At 40.6% G+C, this 17,512-nt stretch overlaps 1 protein-coding gene and 1 pseudogene across 1 annotated transcript in view; both read right to left on the reverse strand.

Annotated features, from left to right (window-relative positions):
• The window catches only part of man1a1 (mannosidase, alpha, class 1A, member 1), a 468,823-nt gene that overhangs the window by 255,571 nt on the left and 195,740 nt on the right, over positions 1 to 17,512 (reverse strand). The window lies entirely within an intron of this gene.
• LOC132830137 (eukaryotic initiation factor 4A-III-like) lies at positions 8,955 to 12,448 on the reverse strand (annotated as a pseudogene).

Raw genomic sequence — 17,512 nt, forward strand, 5'->3', positions numbered from 1 at the left:
AAAAATTTGTTCATCCTAGATTTTGCCACAGCTAATGGCTTAATATTTTCCATCTCCTGTCATGAACCCACAATGGAATCAAACTTCCATTAACACTCCACAGACCCTTGCAGCCATCTGCAGTATCTGTCATGTACATGTTCAGAAATCATGGTTACAGATTAGCCTTCACAAAAATAAGCCAATCCCAACACGCCATTGATTATGACTGCTGTGACAGACTATTGTTTGTCTCTCATTGATCTAAGCAGCAATAGCAAATTTCCTTGAAAAACAGGACATAAGTGAACCAGAAAGGTTTTTACAGCCACCAGCGATGAATAGTCATCATTAGGCTAGTATTCTAATTCAGATTTTATTATCAAAATTTGTCATTTGTCATGGTGGGATTCAAACTCATGTCCCCAAACATTAGGCTATGGCTCTGGGTTACTAGTCTAGTGACATTATCATGATGTTGCCATGTCCTCTGATGTATTCTACAGACCAATAACATTGATTACTGTATATAATATAGTGCAGATACAAGTAGGCTGACTCCTGCAGTTTAGTGGAACCTCTGCCTCAGCAAAGGAACCCTTCTAACGTCCTTCTCTCCTCCAACGGCTTGACTGTTTGCATTGCATAAATCCATGCAGTCTTTGCTGAAACTATGGTTGATTCTCTGCAATTAGGTGTTTATCCTGACATGGCACTTAAACAATCCTGATCAAAGGCACAGTCACAAATGAAAGTTTGTGATCACAATGCATTATTCCTACTTATCCATTCTGACCTCACTGCAGCCTTTGACATAGTCAACTAAGCACCTTCAAAATCTCACCTCTAACGTCTGACATAGTATGACTTTCAGTTATGGAACAGAAAGAAATCTCTGTCAAAAGTTGCATTTCCAATGAAGAAAAACTCTCAAATGACTAATTCTGTGGAGAATTTGACTATGTTCTCTATCTAGGAAGTGTGCGAAATACTTTCATCTCCCGGATTTAACACCAAACATAGATACAAGTGTATGTTAAAATTTAATGGTTTTAAAAATGGAAATGATTCAAAGTGGCATAATTAATCAGAATTGCATGAAAAGAACTGGAACTTAAAAGGAAAGAAGCACAAAGAAGAAATAAAAACTAGAAATATAGTATATATTTCATCTTTTTAACTCAAGTTTCTTCTACACTTTCTAACCACTATCAAGCAGGCTTCATACAAAGTTTTTTTAAAAAAAATTCCAATCAACATTAGTTCAAAGTTTTAAATCTCATTTGTTTCCTTTAACATGTCTGGAGTAACATCCAAATCTATCCCCTTTTCCCATTCTGTACTGTGTGTTCAACTGCTTGTAGCAGGAATCAAAAATGGTGCTTTAAGATAAAAGTTGTGACAAAAATATAAAATCTATTTTCTTCTTGCCATATAGTAGCTTTGCTCCCTTTGCAAACAATTCCAACTCTCAACCAAGTTCTAAACAATTTCATCTCAAGTTTATGAAAATGCTAGACTAAGCAAGCAAGCCTTTTTAAATAAATCAGGAGGTAAAGAAGATACAAAATCCCAACTCATGAGAGAAGGGAAACAACAGGTATCAAAAAGTTGAAGTTGTAGAATGAAGTAAAAAAAAATGCCTGATTTAATACTAACAATTAATTTAAGATAATCAGTTAAGATTGTAACATGGGCCATTGGTACTTGTTACAAGCACTATACATTCTCAAGAACTTGCCTCAGTTTGGGAAGCCTTTAGTTCTCTATTGCTATTTTCCAATTAAACACTTCAGCCAATTAATGCCAAAATACCAACTAATCACGAACCCTTTTCTTCTGCAGTATGGATTGCTGCGAACATTTGAAGTTTGGCATTCTTGCCTTTGTCCTGATGGTGCAAGCTGAAAAGCTTTGGCAACCTGTCTGTTTTGACTTTTTGCAAATTCAATGCAAGTACGAGGTGACTATTTCAAATCACATTGAACCTGTGGCACAGAAGCAGACTTTCAGAGTCATTTGGTTTCACAAGAGCTTCCACTCAGCACTTCATCAAAACTTGTAAACATACACAACAATTCCTTTTTCACTCATCTGCTTACCAGCCCACTCTTAATTGCAATCTTAACTCCTCTCAAACACTGCTTGTTGTACAACACACTGATTAAGGAAAATCAACAGTATTTATACTTAATGGAGACAGGATCAGTGCTGTGGAAGGGTAGAATTATTTATAAGTACATTTTGAAAGAATATTAAAGATAACCTTAGGTTGGAAGAGAAATAGAGACTTTATTGCAGAATACATAATATTAAAAACTGAAGTTAAATGTGAACCTAGAGAAAACTTGAGGATTCTATACAATGTCAGTACACTCACTCTGACTAACATAAGAAAATACGATTCTTTTTCCATCGGATCAGGCGTACAATATGCTAAAGTGTTTGGAATTATGAAATTTCAGCATAAATAGAAGTAAACTATTTTCCACACTTGAGGGGTCTGTGTCCTGGCAAAAGCCCCATTTCTAACCATCCAATTTCTCAGATGTCCATGGATGAATTGTTGTGTCAGAAATCCATATGAACCTTCAGTGCAACTGCATGCTTGAGACACTCTAATTAAATTTCTGCCCTGGCACAGCAGTGGAATAGCGCAAGTCAAAGGCAAGTCACAAATGACATCCTTTTTCTAAAAAAAAATCAAATCGATCATGGGATAGCAAGATAATCATTTATTGCCCATCCCTGTTAGTCCTTGAGAAGGTCGTACTGATATATCTTGAACCACCCAGTCTGTTTTTCAAAAAAATTTGTTTAAAGGATGTGGGCATCATTGGCTAAGCAAGAATGTATTGCCCAGAGAACAGCTCAGAATTAGCCACATTGCTGTGGATCTGGAGTCACATGTAAGTCAGATCAGGTAAGGGCAGATTTCCTTCCCTAAAGGACACTGATCTGATTTTTTTTATTATTCACATGTATCGAAGTATGGTGAAAAGCTTTGCTTATGAGCAGTACAGACAGATCATAGTAAGCAAAGATGTATAACACAAAGTCTTGACAGAGGTATATAGGTTATATTGCATAGGGTAAGCATTAAGAGACAGCAACATCAGCATTGTGAGAAGCGAGAGTCCATTCATCAGTCGAATAATGGCTGCGAAGAAACTGTTATTGAACCTGCTGCTGCATGTGTTCAGGCTTCTGTATCTTCTGCCTGTTGGAAGATGTTGGAGGAGATCAGTACTGGGGTGCAATAGATCCTTAATGATGATAGCAGCCTTTCCACAGCAGTGAGCCATTAAAATATAGTCTATGAATGGAAGGTTGGTTTCTGTGATGGTCTGGGCTGTACACACCCGCTTCTGTAGTTTCTTATGGCCTGGGTAGAGCAGCTCCTCTGTTCCACGCTTGCAGAAATGCGCCGGCATCTAACCTCTCTACAGTGAGCCCTGCCTCAGCTGAGGGCCACACTCTCTCAGAATTGCAAAGAACCCTCTCTGTACTACATCCTCAGGAGAATTCATACTCTCAACAAACAGTATTTCAACTCCATCTCAAACATCAAAAACTAAGTACAACAAACTTTTATCGACCCATTTCCATAACCAGCACTCCTCAAACATTCCAGAAGATTCCCGTGCCTCTGGAACTACTTAGACTCCATTAGCCATACGGCTGGTGCAGCTGCCACCCCCACGCTGATTGATGATGTAATTTCCGCCCCATCATGGCCACTCCCACAACCACTTCCGCCCCTCACAATTCCTCATACATCACACGTGATATCACTTCTGCCCCTCACATCATCACCGATGTCACACGCTCAGGAACTCCCCACATATGTTCGAGACACCACCCACGCCCTCAACCTCCTCCAAGACTTCAGTTTCCCTGACCTCCAATGCCTCATCTTCACCATGGATATCTAATCCCTCTACACCTCAGTCCACTATGACCAGGGCCTCCAAGCCCTCTGTTTTTTCCTCTCCCGACATCCCCAACAGTACCCTTCCACCGACACTCTCATTCCTTTGGCCGAACTGGTCCTCACCCTTAAAAATTTCTCCTTTGAATCCTCCCACTTCCTCCAGACCAAAGGGGTAGCCATTGGCATATGTATGGGCCCCAACTATGCCTGTCTCTTTGTTGGCTACATAGAACAGTCGATCTTCCGTAATTACACCGGCACCACTTCCATCTCTTCCTCCGCTACATTGATGACTGCATTGGCGTCACCTCATGCTCCCGCGAGGAGGTTGAGCAATTCATCAACTTCACCAACACATTCCACCCTGACCTTAAATTTATCTGGGCCATCTCTGACACCTCCCTCCCCTTCCTGGACCTCTCCATCTCCATTAATGACGACTGACTTGACACTGACATATTTTACAAACCCACCGATTCCCACAGCTACCTGGATTACACTTCTTTCCACCCTACCTCCTGCAAAATGCCATCCCGTATTCCCAATTCCTCCGCCTCTACCATATCTGCTCCCAGGAGGACCAGTTCCACCACAGAACATTCCTTCTTTAGAGACTGCAATTTCCCTTCCCACATGGTTAAAGATGCCCTCCAACGCATCCAGCATCTGCAGTCATTGTTTTTATCCAGTTATTATACCAGGTCATTACGCACCCAGACAGTATGTTTTCAAAACTACATCTGCAGAAGTTGATAAGGGTCCTTACAGACATGCCAAATGTCCTGAGCTGCCTGAGGAAGAGGAGTTGCTGTGCCTTCTTGACCATTGCATCTATGTGTGAAGTCAGTTATTATCATGGTGAAGAACATGTTGCTTTCCATGCTCTCAACCTCAGTTACATTGATGTAGATGAAGGCATGTTCTCCTCCTTTCTTGCTGAAGTAAATTATCAAGCTCTTTAGCTTGGGTTTTTACAATAATTGATGTTCTTTCTGTGTTAGCCATTAGACCAGCTCTCTACGCCAATTTATTTAAACTCAAATTTCACTATCCGCCATGCTAGAATTTTAACTATGTACCAGAATTTTGGCCTCAGGTTCTGGATTACTCATACATTGACATTGCCACTACTCCACTGCCTCCCCATGCAGTGTAGCTAAACTCAGCGATGTTAGGGAGAGAATCCCAGGATTTTGACCAGCAATGATAAAGGAGCAGCACTATCTTTTCAAGTCAGAATGCTGCGTGATTTAGAAGTCTGCTGGGAGACGGGGATGTTCCCTGTGCCCTTGTTCTTCTGGGTGGAAGAGGTTTGAAAGGGGTTGCTGAAACAGAATTGGCGAATTGTGGCTACGTGACTATTTCAGTGGTGCATGATACCTCCCCTCCTTCTCAACTTCAGAACAGCCTCTGACTTGGTTGATCACACTATCCTCCTCCAAGCCTATCCCCCATTTCCCAGCTGAGAGGAGCCAGTTCCAGTTTTGCCCAGATGGTTGTAACCACAGGGTGTGTGGCAACAGATGTGCATCTCAAACAACATACCATTACCTCCAGAGTCCCACAGGGAGCTACAATTATTTGCTATCCACCTAACCCCAGTCAGCCACAAAATGTATGCAACAGAATAAATTTACATCCAAAATTTACATTTCCAGGGAGGAAAAGGAACTCTCAAAGTGACTTACTGCATTTGTAATTCTGTGGAGAATTTGGTTAGGTTCCCTATCTAGACTGTGCAAAATACTTTTATCTACTTGTTTGACAAGAAACTTAGATAGATGTGCACATGAAAATTTAATGCTTTACAAAAAAAGAAACAATTCAAAGTGGCAAATTAATCAAGATTCTATGAAAGGACTGGAACTTAAAAAAGACTACGACTTAAAAGGAAGCAGAGGAATGAATAGAAATAAAACTGAAATCAGTTATCAGATTTAGTTAACTCTTTTTTTTGCACTAGGTTCTTCAGAATTTTTTGACAAAGCAGACTTTACACAATTATTTTATTTTCTCCTTGCAATCTGACATAATTTGACAGGTTTGATTGGCATTTATTTCCCATAACTCATCTTCAGAAGGGACCAAATCCATTATATGCTTCTGCTTCCCATCCAGTGGAAACAGTTTTGATATTCAAACGTTCACAAAAGGAATCCTTAGGAAACAGAAATGATTCTGTAAAAGAACAAGCTCACACGGTAGTTTGTACCCCACATCCCTTCTCCATCTCAGAGTGATGGTGTTAAGAAACTCAGCTCAGGTCCCAGCAGAAATCCTTTAAGCAAAAAAATTCAGAGATGAGTCAGAAAACGACAAACCCAAGGGAAAGGAAATCATCAAAAACAAGACTGAAAATACAGCTTTATCCTTGGAAGCAGAAAACTGTGTCAATCACGCTAGGCTATGGTTTTATAGCCCAAATCTCTGATCTCTAGATCCTTGGAGAATGAACATCCTCACAAGAGCTATGTCAGGAGCCAATGCAAATTCTGATGCATGACATACAGGAAGCGTTTCAGTTTCCCATAGAAAATTCCAGCAGGCACTGCATGATCACCTTGGACACAGTTTAGGGCAGAAAGTGAGGCTAACTTCACACCTTCTACCTTGATAGTTTAAAATCTGGTCAACAGTGGAGCAACTTCATAAACAGGATTGCCAATCACCCCAGTCACTCAACAACCTCACCCCATTCAATGTCTGACTCACCAAGTCTTGCTCATTAAAATAGAAATACTACCCAACCAAAACAAAGACTAAGCCCTCTCCTACCCCAACTCTATTTTGCTCTGCTCACTGTCCTGGGAGGAGCCGCTACATTGACTTTTTCTGTGATCAGAAAATCCTGGAATAAATCAACAGTAACATTTCTTACACAATGGTGCAAGGCTCTGAAAGTGTTAATAGTGAAGTGCAAACATCACTATTATGATTACGTCACATAGCATTGTGAGCAGAACAGATTAGGCTCTCAAATAAGTATGACCTAACATCCAGGTTTTCCTTAGAGTCTGGAATGATGTCAAGCATACTACTCTCCATCATGAATAAACTGACGGAAAGGATGGGAGAAGGTGTGGGCTGCAGATGCTGGAGGATGAGAGTCTAAAGGGGTGGTGTTAGAAAAGCACAGTCAGGATCAGGCAGCATTCGAGGAGCAGGACAGTTGACATTTCGAGCATTAGCTCTTCATCAGGAAGAGCATACACTTGTCATCACATTCCTGCATGAAGAACCTATGCTCAAAACATTGACTCTCCTGTTCCTCAGATACTACCTGACCAGCTGTGCTTTTCCAGTACCACACTTGATGGAAGGAATGACCAGTGTTGGAAGCAGCACTTGCTGAGCAATAACTTGCTCAAAGATTCACAGTTTGGGTTCCACCAGGAACACATAGCTCTTGATATCATTACAGCTTTGCACACAACAGCTGAACATCACAGAAGAGAGGAAAACGACTGCCCTTGACTTCAAGGTCGCATTTGACTAAGTATAGTATGAGGGAACCCTGAGTCAATGGGAATCTGGGGGAAAACCCAAGGAAAACTATGGATTTACTACATCAACCACCGATGCAAAGTAACAGCAGTGTGCACCATCTACACGATGCACTGCAGAAATTCACCAAGGTTTTTGAGACAGCATCTTCAAATTTCACTACTACTACCATCACAAAGGAAAAGGGGCAACAAATACATGAAAACACCATGGTCCACAGCATGCAAGTTCCCCTCCAGGTTATTCATCACACTAACTTGAAAATATATTACCATCATTTCAGTGCTGTTAAATCAATATCTAGCAACTCACTCTGAAACAGCAATGCGAATCTATCAGCACTAAAAGGAGTGCAATGCTTCCAGAAGGCAAATCACCACTAGCTTATCAAGAGCAACTAGGAAATGGGCAATAAATGCCAGACTAGCCAGTAACACCAATACCGATGAACAATTAAAAAAAAGAATTTGTAACCAACTGTTAACCTCCAATAAGCCTCTTCTAGTTCTAGCAGCAAGTGTCACTAACCCCAGCAGACTCAGTCCATCTTGTTCCACAATGCGATGGTGGAAGCAAACGTATCATGTGATAAGGTGCAGATTAAGTTTACTTGCTCAACATGGTAACTAGCAGTGGTGCAGATTCCATTTAGCTGATTCACAACAGCATCAGATCAAGAAACCCATTTTAATAGTTTCTATGAGATCCCTCACCCACTTATTCTCAAACTCCAATGAAAGTATTCCTAACTGATCCAGTTGTTCTTCATACATTGATTCCTGGAATGACAAGACTAATCTGCTGAACCTTCATAATCTCTCCATAATCAGAACATGCCTCCTCAGATAAGGAAACCAAAACTGCACACAGTACCCCAGGTGTGCTCTGTACAATTGCAGCAAGATATCCCAGCTTCTGTCCTCAGATCATCTCACCATAAAGGCCACATATGACTTGTCTTCTTCACTGTCTGCTGTGCCTTTATACTTATTTTCAGTGTGTAGTGTACAAAGACAACCGAGTCTTGATGCACCTCTCCATTTCCCAATCTAATCACCGTGCAGAAATAACTTACTTCCCTGTTTTTCTACCCAAGTGGAGAACTTCAATTATCCACATGATACTTCATCTGTTATGCATTTACCCACTCACTCAACTTGTTTAAATCACATTGAAGCATCTTGGCATCCCCCTCGCAGCTAAGTCTCTGATCCAATTTTATTTTTTTTAAAAGGACATTGATATCAAATGTTAATGAAGATGAACAGTATCCATACTTCATCTTTCATTAAAATTTGAGGAGTTCAAAATTCTGTATTTGTTAATTACAAAACAAGAATCTCAGTAATCCCTTGATTTACAAAGGATGATAATGGCATTGGTTTTCAAACCACACGGTACTGAAAATAAGATCGAAGTTTCACAAACAAGGCTAGACTATGCACAAACAAGGTGCTTGTACAACGTGATGTATTTTGTTTTGAACTGCAATGATGTAATCCACTGCCCATCAGGCTCCCCCGGTCTTTCACTTCCTTTAAATAAGGTCAGCAGCATTCATTGTTATTTCATCAATCTGTTTTGAATAATATTGTTCAATATCTTGCAGTATACAAATGTCATTGTTTTTAACAAAGTTGATGGTCACATATTTCAGGCTATATTGACCTGATCGACCAATCCTAGTGGATATGCAACTCCCTGTCATTCAGTATATCATAGTTTATGGTTAGTGAGACCCGAGGGGCATCCAAATCTCGCAGCCAAATATCTGCAGAAATGAACACTCAACTTGCACAAGAATGGAATTCCTTCATGATGGATTCTCTCTCCTTTGGAGCCATGTCACCATGCATTGATGACACTGCGAAATTAGCCTCGCATATTTGTTTTGGTGAGTCAGTCCATCTTCCATTTTGCACTGCAGAAGCTAACAGCTTGAGTAATAGTCAGTGGGTTAAACAAGTCTCACAATTGTCAAACTTCCACTCCTCTCTTTCAACTGTTACAAAGAACTGTTCGATTCCTCCCAAAGCCAACTCATCACGTTTGACAAGGATGCAGATCGGTTCAGTCATTAACTTGTTGGTCATTTTCAGAATTTCATGAGGCAGCATTGCACTAATCAGAATTACCTATGTCGCTGTGGGGGTAAATATCTGTGGACATCATTGACCTGCTCCTTAAAACCTTTATTCAGCATCTTCTCTGCTTCACCAAGAACCAACACTTTGATGGTTATCTATTCTCAAACTTCATTTTCAGATCATACCAAATATGAACCCTAGAGTACCAACAATGACATTCTATCCATAGTCCAACTCCTGAACGTCATCTTCAATATTGGCTTTGTGTCCTCTGCAAACTTGGAAGTTTAAATCTAGTTCACTCTGTTGTGAATTGTGTAATATCTAGTGTTAAAAGCTAGGGTCTAAGCATTGATCTCTACTGTTGCCCATGAATCATTGCGTGCCATTGGAAAATGATCCATGCATTCCTACTGTTTCCTGTCTGCCAGGCAGCTGTAACCATGTCAGCACACTATCCCCATCGTAAGTGCTATAATTCTGTGTGCTAATCTCTTACATGGGACACTATCAAAAGCCTTCTCAAACTCCGAGTCGACCACATCCACTAGCTTTTCCTTATTAACTCCACATGCTCAAGGATGTTGGCTAGGTGCACAGCATTGCAACTGAGCTGCAGATTTGGATGTGTGTCTATTACCCCAGCTAAAGCTACTCCCGCTTCTCCCCCTGTAATATTTAACTTGATGATTTTGAGTTCCTTGCTTTCTTAAAGAATACCTGGTAAAGCAAATAATATTTACTCCTCGAACAATCAGATTGTTCTAATTGTATTCACCACAGGCTTCATGTTAATTACTGCTAATTAGCATTTCAACTTGGGAAATCTCAGATGTGTTTTGAATCTAAGGCCCACCTTAAAATAATAGCACATCAAAACAAACAACTACTTCACTCAAACTACATGCAATCATGGAAATGTTATGCAATTATGATATTAATTTAACAAGCATCAAAGCAGGCTTTTTTCTGTACCACCTTTTAAATTCACCATTTCCTTGAGGGCAGTTGAGTATAGCTTTTCAATCAAAGCAACATGGTTACAAGTTGAACTAAAATTAAAGACCGTCTTACAGAATAATGAATATTTAATACATTTTAGATTTGAGAGTGATTATCATTTACATACTAAGAGTTCTGACTATTATGGATAGAAAATTAAATAAGTTCACATCATTGCACTTGTTTTAGAACATACTGGGGAGGAACATACTGCTTGGCCCTTGCTCATCATTAGATAAGTCTATCACGAGTTGACCGACTTTAAAAAAGGGCTGCCCAGGGACAATGATACACTAGGGGTAGACAAACTTAACAAGCTAACTGCTGGATTTCCAACCTGCAAGGTAAGGAAGTCCAATGGTCAAGAGGTGATGCCAAACTGAGTGACCAGCAACAGAGTAGTCTTAGCAGCTCCTGGACACAATAGTGGTTACTGCTCAGAGTACAATCATCCTGGAGGAGAAAATCTATGTCAACCCTGGTCCTGAGTCTTGGCTGGGCCAGGATTGGTGACAAGAGAAGGGAAAGATAGGCTGTGCATTTTGGTTGGGGGTGGAGAATTCACAAAGAGAGGACTAGTGTCTTGGGAGGGGAAGCCCTAGATAGGCACGGAAGAGCCCCAGAAAAGGTATGTCCTTCTCCATTCCCATATTTTCACCACAGAGTTTGAAACAGTGGCTGGCCTCATTTGGTTTGCTTTCTCTCACTGCCTCTATCGTCGGAGCAAGAGGGACAAACAAGGTTTGGACCAAGCGTAGACGAGTTGTGTGAGGCACTACTCACCCGTCATTATGAAGGACACCTTGGTGGTGTACACGAAAGCTGAGGGCCCACCACCTCTTCTACCTTTGGCTCCCTCACCACCTGGGAGTGTGCGTGTCCGTGTGCATCTGTCTGTGGGTCTGTACACATCTGTCTGTGCGCGTGTACCTGTCTGCGTGGCTGGTGTGCTTGTGTGGGGTGTGGGGCTTTGTGGTGTGGGCCATGGTGGGGGATGGGAGTGTGTGGTGAGAGTTTGGTGTGGGCATTTGGTGGGGAGGAAGGCAGTGGGGTGGGGGAGTGGGCAGGGTATGTGGGTAAGAAATTCCTAGCGCAGAGTTTGCAAACTAACGGGTTAACACAGAACACCATCTTATTTGTCTGCATGCAGCTTAGTAAGCTGCAAAATAAATCAGAGTCACACAGCAAGGAAACAGACATGTTGGTCAAACTCTGGCCAGGTATCCCGAACTTAACTAGTCCCATTTGCCTGTTTTTGGTTCATGTCTTTCTAAACATTTCTTATTCATGTACCTGTCTAAATGTCTTTTAAATGCTGTAATTGCATTTGTCTCTAACACTTCCTCTGGCAGTTCATTCTGTATGCACAAAATCCTCCACGTGAGAAAAGTGCTCCTCAGGAGTTTCTTAAAACCCTCCCCCTCTCACCCAAAACCTATGCCCTCTATGTTTTGAACTCCCTCTACCCTTAGAAAAAAACTTTGGCTACTTACCATATCGATGCTCTTCAAGATTTTATCATCCTCATAAGGTCACCCCTCAGCAAGTGTGGCAAACACCATCACTACCATCTACATGTGACGCTGTCCAACCTAGTCAAGCGACACATATGCATGCAGACCTGATGCAATTTCACAACCAATGAAATCAAATCTCTTTACTGATGTGAGGTGGAGCTGGGTATGGAGGAGAAAGTTTGGGGGCAAAGAAAAAGGTGGTAACTCATGAATACCCACCCCTCCTAAATTCCTCAACGGTGACAGAATGTAGTGTTAGTGCTACAGGCAAGGCAAGTTTGCAACTTGGCAATGATCTTCAAAGCAGAAGTGCCAAATAGATGACTCACTTCAGCTTCCAAGGCAGAGACCACCAGATGCCTGTCTTCAGCTAATTCAATGGACTCTGTGGTAAAGAAACAGCTGAGCACACAGGATACAGGCATTGACAGGGTGCCGGTTACAGTGCTAAAGTAGTATGCTCCACAGCTAGGTACGACCCAAGCTAATCTAATGTTGAACTGAAAGACCAATGGATGCAGGTTCAGAGTTCCTTGAAAGTGGCGTTGTACGTAGATAGGGTGATGAAAGTGCTTGGCACGGTGGCCTTCATTGGTCAGTGCATTGAGTGCAGGATTTGGGATATCAAGTTGCAGATAAACAAAGCATTGGCAAGGTGACTTTTGAATTGATATGTACATTTCTGGTCACCTTGTTATAGGAAAGATATTGTTGAACTAGAAAGGGCACAGAAAAAGTTTGCAAGGACTGAAAGAGTCATTGCAGGAGTTGAGTTATAAGGAGATGCTGGATAGGCTGGGACCTTTTTCTCTGTAGTGTCAGGGCCTGAGGGATGAATTTATAGAGGACAACAAAATCATGAGATATAAATAAGGTGAATAGCAAGATCTTTTTCCAAGGGTAGAGCATCCATAACTAGAGAGCACAGGTGAAGGTGAGAGAGGAGAGAGGGGAACGACTGAATGGCAAAACAGACTTAATGGATTGAACAGCCTAATTTCTGCTCCTATGTCTTATGTTCTTAAAAGGGACCAGAGAGGCAGTGTTTGCACAGAGGGTGGTGTACATGGAATGAACCACCAGAAGTAGTGGTAGGAGTTAGTTACAATTACAACATTTAAGATCTTTTCAAAATAAAAGTAAACTTTGAATATGTTAAATATATGGTTATCTACTTTAAAACTATAACAACCTACGTAACTACAAATCACATAGCTTGGCCAAATTTCAGTGTGCCTTAATTTACTTTTGCTCGAGTTATTAAGATTAAATTCCTCAGGGGCAAGATCATTCTCCTCTGCAATGAATTTGGTCAAAATACCCACTTCAAAAGAAAAACACAAAAATTCCTGAGATAATTAGGCAATAATTTTCCAAAGCTGTCAAAATACACTGATTGTGCTTCTGAAAGTTACAAAAGTTATTTATGCAAGAAGGGAGGCGTAAACCAGCTGAAGGGACTTGGTCAGTTCAAAATCAATTGTACAGAAGTTATTGGAATCTATTACAAGAACAGAGTAAGTGAGCACTTGCATACCCAGACTTGTGGTGGGCAAGACACATCTAACTGTCATTGTTTATTTTCTGTAGTATGGTAATTAAGAGCTCGGGTTAGAATTAATCTTATCCATACATATCCCAAATGGCTTTACTCAGGCTCCATGCAAGAAATTAACAAAAATGATAGCACAAGGAGGTAATTAAGGCACAGTTCAGTAGCTGGTTGGGAAGTAGGAGACAGTGTAGGGATAATGTTTTCTGGCAGGTAACTTTCCCAAGGGCCTTCTACTGGAATGGCAGTTTTTTCTATCATATATATTGCTGACTTGTATAAAAGAATAAAGTGCAGTAAATCAATGTTCTCATTACATTAAGTTAGGGCGGAGTCTGATGCATGCTTGGAAGCAGGAAGTTACTAAGGGATGTAGATAGACTAACTGAATATGCATGACTATAGCAGATGGAGTTTTTTGAGTGCATGATGAATCCTTTCTGCAAGTGTTCTTATTGTTGAAAAACAGCCTTCTGCAAAAGTGATCACATTGTCACATTTAGGTGTACAGAGATTTCCAAGAGCAGTTAGGTGATAGCACTCAATACTATGTTATGAGTAGGGCTGAATGCAAAGGTTTCAAACAGAACATTCAAGACAGTTTGGGGGCCACTAAAAAAAAGCATTTCCAGGGAGGCTGTTATATTCACGTGTATCTAGGTACAGTGAAAAGTTTTGTTTTGCATGCAGTGTAGGCAGATTATACCATACAACATGCATTAGTAACAGAATAGAGAGAAGAATACAATGTCACAGCTGCACAGGAGATACATGAAGAGAGAAATCAACATTAAATGGAACATTTGATCGGTCCATTCAGAAGTCTAATAGAAGCTGTTCTTGAATCTGTTAGTACATGTGCTCAAGCTTTTGTTGGGAGAAAGCGTAATCAGTGTGGGAGGGGTTTTTATTATGTTGATTGCCTTTCCGAGGCAGTGTGAAGTACAGATGAAGTTAATGGATGGAAGGTTGGCTTGTGTGATGGTCTGGGCTTTGTTCATAACTCTCTGCAGTTTCTTGGGTTCCTTGACAGAGCAGTTGCCATACCAAGCTGTAATGCATCTGGATAGAATGCTTTCTATCGTGTATCTAAAAAAATTGGTAAGTGCCTTTATCGACATGCAGAATTTCCTTAGCCTCTGGAGGAGGTCGAGACGTTGTTGTGCTTTCTGGACTGTAGTATCCACATGGGTGGACCAGGCCAGTTTGTTGGAGATCATCACTCCTTGGAACTTGACACAGTCGACCATCTCCACCTCAGCAGCATTGAAGTAGACAAAGACATGCCCTCTACCTTGCTACCAGAAGTCAGTGATGAGTTCTTTCCTGCTACTGATGCTGAGGGAGAGGTTTTTTTTATCTTTACACCATGCCACCAAGCACGTTCTCGCTCTTTCCTGTATTCTGTTTCATCATTATTTGAAATCTGGCCTACAAAAGTGGTGCCATCAGTGAACTTGTGGATAGAGTTAGGATGAAATTTGGTCACACAGTCATGAAGATATGCAGAATATAGCTTATTAGAACCAACAGCTGCTGGAAAGCAGATATTGTGTTGGCAATTAAGTACAGGGTTGCCGATTCAGAGTCAAGATTAGCTCAGGACAGGAATGTTATTAACTAGAACAGGATCTGTCTTTGAGGCATGGTGGAATGAATCTTAAGTATATATTTTAAGATCATATCATCGAAATCAGTATTACAATGCCTTGTAAAATGTAATGAGATTTGTTGATGCATCACATCATTAACATCTGGAGAATTAGTGAGAAATCAATGGAATCTATCCTGATTGAACTGGCTGTTTAATATGGGTTTTGGGTATTCCATCACAAGGTATTACTCGTTTCATCACAGGCTAATTTTGGGTGTTAAAAGTAAGTTGTATTTTCTTGTATTACAATTTTAATTTGTCCAGCAAGTATTATTGCTCGTACAAAAGCATGTAATCTTGTGGTGTTATTCCCTTACCACACTCCTTGGATCTCACACATGAATAAAAGCTTTTGTTCCCCAGTCAGATAGTAACAGTTTGTTGTTATGGTCTGGGACCATAACAAATTTGATATTCTTATCTAGGATCAAAGCAAAGTTGGCCTTCTCATTGGGGATCATAACAGAAAGAGAAAACAAGGATAAAAAGCAGAATGAAAGAGCTGGTCATTGACTTCAGGAAGCAAGGTAGAGGGCACGTCCCTGTCTACTTCAATGCTGCGGAGGTGGAGATGGTCGACAGTGTCAAGTTCCAAGGAGTGATAATCACCAATAATCTGTCCTGGTCCGCCCATGTTGATGCTGCAGTCAAGAAAGCCCAACAATGTCTCTGCTTCCTCAGGAGGATAAGGAAATACTGCCTGTCTAAAAAGGCATTTAAAAATGATTAATATCTTGGACAAAAATAATTGTCACTTGGACAAACACAGATATATTAAAGCATCCACTTGAGGGGTAAATTGTGTATAACAAACTTAATTGACTTTTTCCGTTGAGGCAACAGAGAAGGTTGATAAGGGGTTACAACATCAGCATGGCAGTTTTCCTTCCCGAAGGACACTGAATCAGATGGGCTTTTATGACAATCATGGTCACCATTAAGCAAATGTTTTAATTTCAGATTTTTCTTGCATTCAAATTTCATCTACCATGTTGGGATTTGAACCCATATTCCCAGAGGAAGAGTCTTAGGTTCTGTATTATATGATATGGTCTACAAAGACTCATAACAGGATCTCAGCAATGTTACAGTCCATAGGATAAAAGGCACAATCGTACTATGAAGCTGACTGAGTAACAGGAATCAGTAGTGGTGAACGACTGATTTTCCAGACAAGAAGATATACAATGAGGTTCCTCAGAAGGTCAGCTGTAAGATCACAGCTTTCCTAAATACAATAAATCCTCCAAGGTATGAATGCATTACTGAAGAACACAACTTTAAACCAATCGCAATATCTCACAGAGATCAGTTTTCAAATCTGAGACTGTTTTCTTCCCCCAGACATATATTGCCGAACGAAACAAATGTAAGCTTAAATACTGAAATGTTATATAAGCAAGACTATAGTCCTAGCGGAAATAACCTGCAAAACAAAATATATCAAAAAATAGAGAAGAAATGTATTTTAAAAATACTATACTTTTTACTGTGCAATACAGTTACATTGACCAGGCTCCAGAGTAAACAAATAATATCAAATTGCTAGGAAAATGTGTTCACTAGAATAAACCAAAGAGATACAGATGCTGAAGATATGAAACAAGAACAGAAATTGCTGGAGAAACTCAACAGGTCTGGCTGCATCTGTGGAGAGAAAGCACAGCTAATAGCGAGTTCTGACAAAGGGTCACTGAACTTGAAGTGTCAATTCCACTTGAAGACTCAAACTATGAGGATTCTGGAAAAAGTAGAGTGTGTTCCCATAGGCAGAGGTCACTGACTTAACATCATTGGCCAAAAGCAGTGACAAGATAAGGAAAAGCTATTTTGAGGAGCAAGTGGTTAGGATCTGGATTGCACCGAGTAGGTGGTGAATAGTTTCAATCATTGCCTTCGAAAGGGAATCAGGCAATCATCTAAAAGAGGAGACATTTCCCAGAAGCTGGGGAAGAGGCAGATTGTTCATATGTCTAAATTAGAGTGGTGCTGGAAAAGCGTCCTCATTCCTGATGAAGGGCTTTTGCCTGAAACGTTGATTTTCCTGCTCCTTGGATGCTGCCTGACCTGCTGTGCTTTTCCAGCATTACTCTAATCTAGACTCTGACCTCCAGCATCTGCAGTCCTCACTTTCATCAGTTTGTTCAAATGTGATGAGTTCTTCTCAAAGACTGAATGGCCTCCTTCTACAGTGTAACCATGCTACGAATCTGAGTGTGGTATTCTCCACTTTCATTCTCAGAATGATAAATTATCCCTTCTCAACAGTCTTCCAAACAAGGT

The sequence above is a fragment of the Hemiscyllium ocellatum genome, chromosome 3 (genome assembly GCF_020745735.1).
Source record: "Hemiscyllium ocellatum isolate sHemOce1 chromosome 3, sHemOce1.pat.X.cur, whole genome shotgun sequence".
NCBI lineage: Eukaryota > Metazoa > Chordata > Chondrichthyes > Orectolobiformes > Hemiscylliidae > Hemiscyllium > Hemiscyllium ocellatum.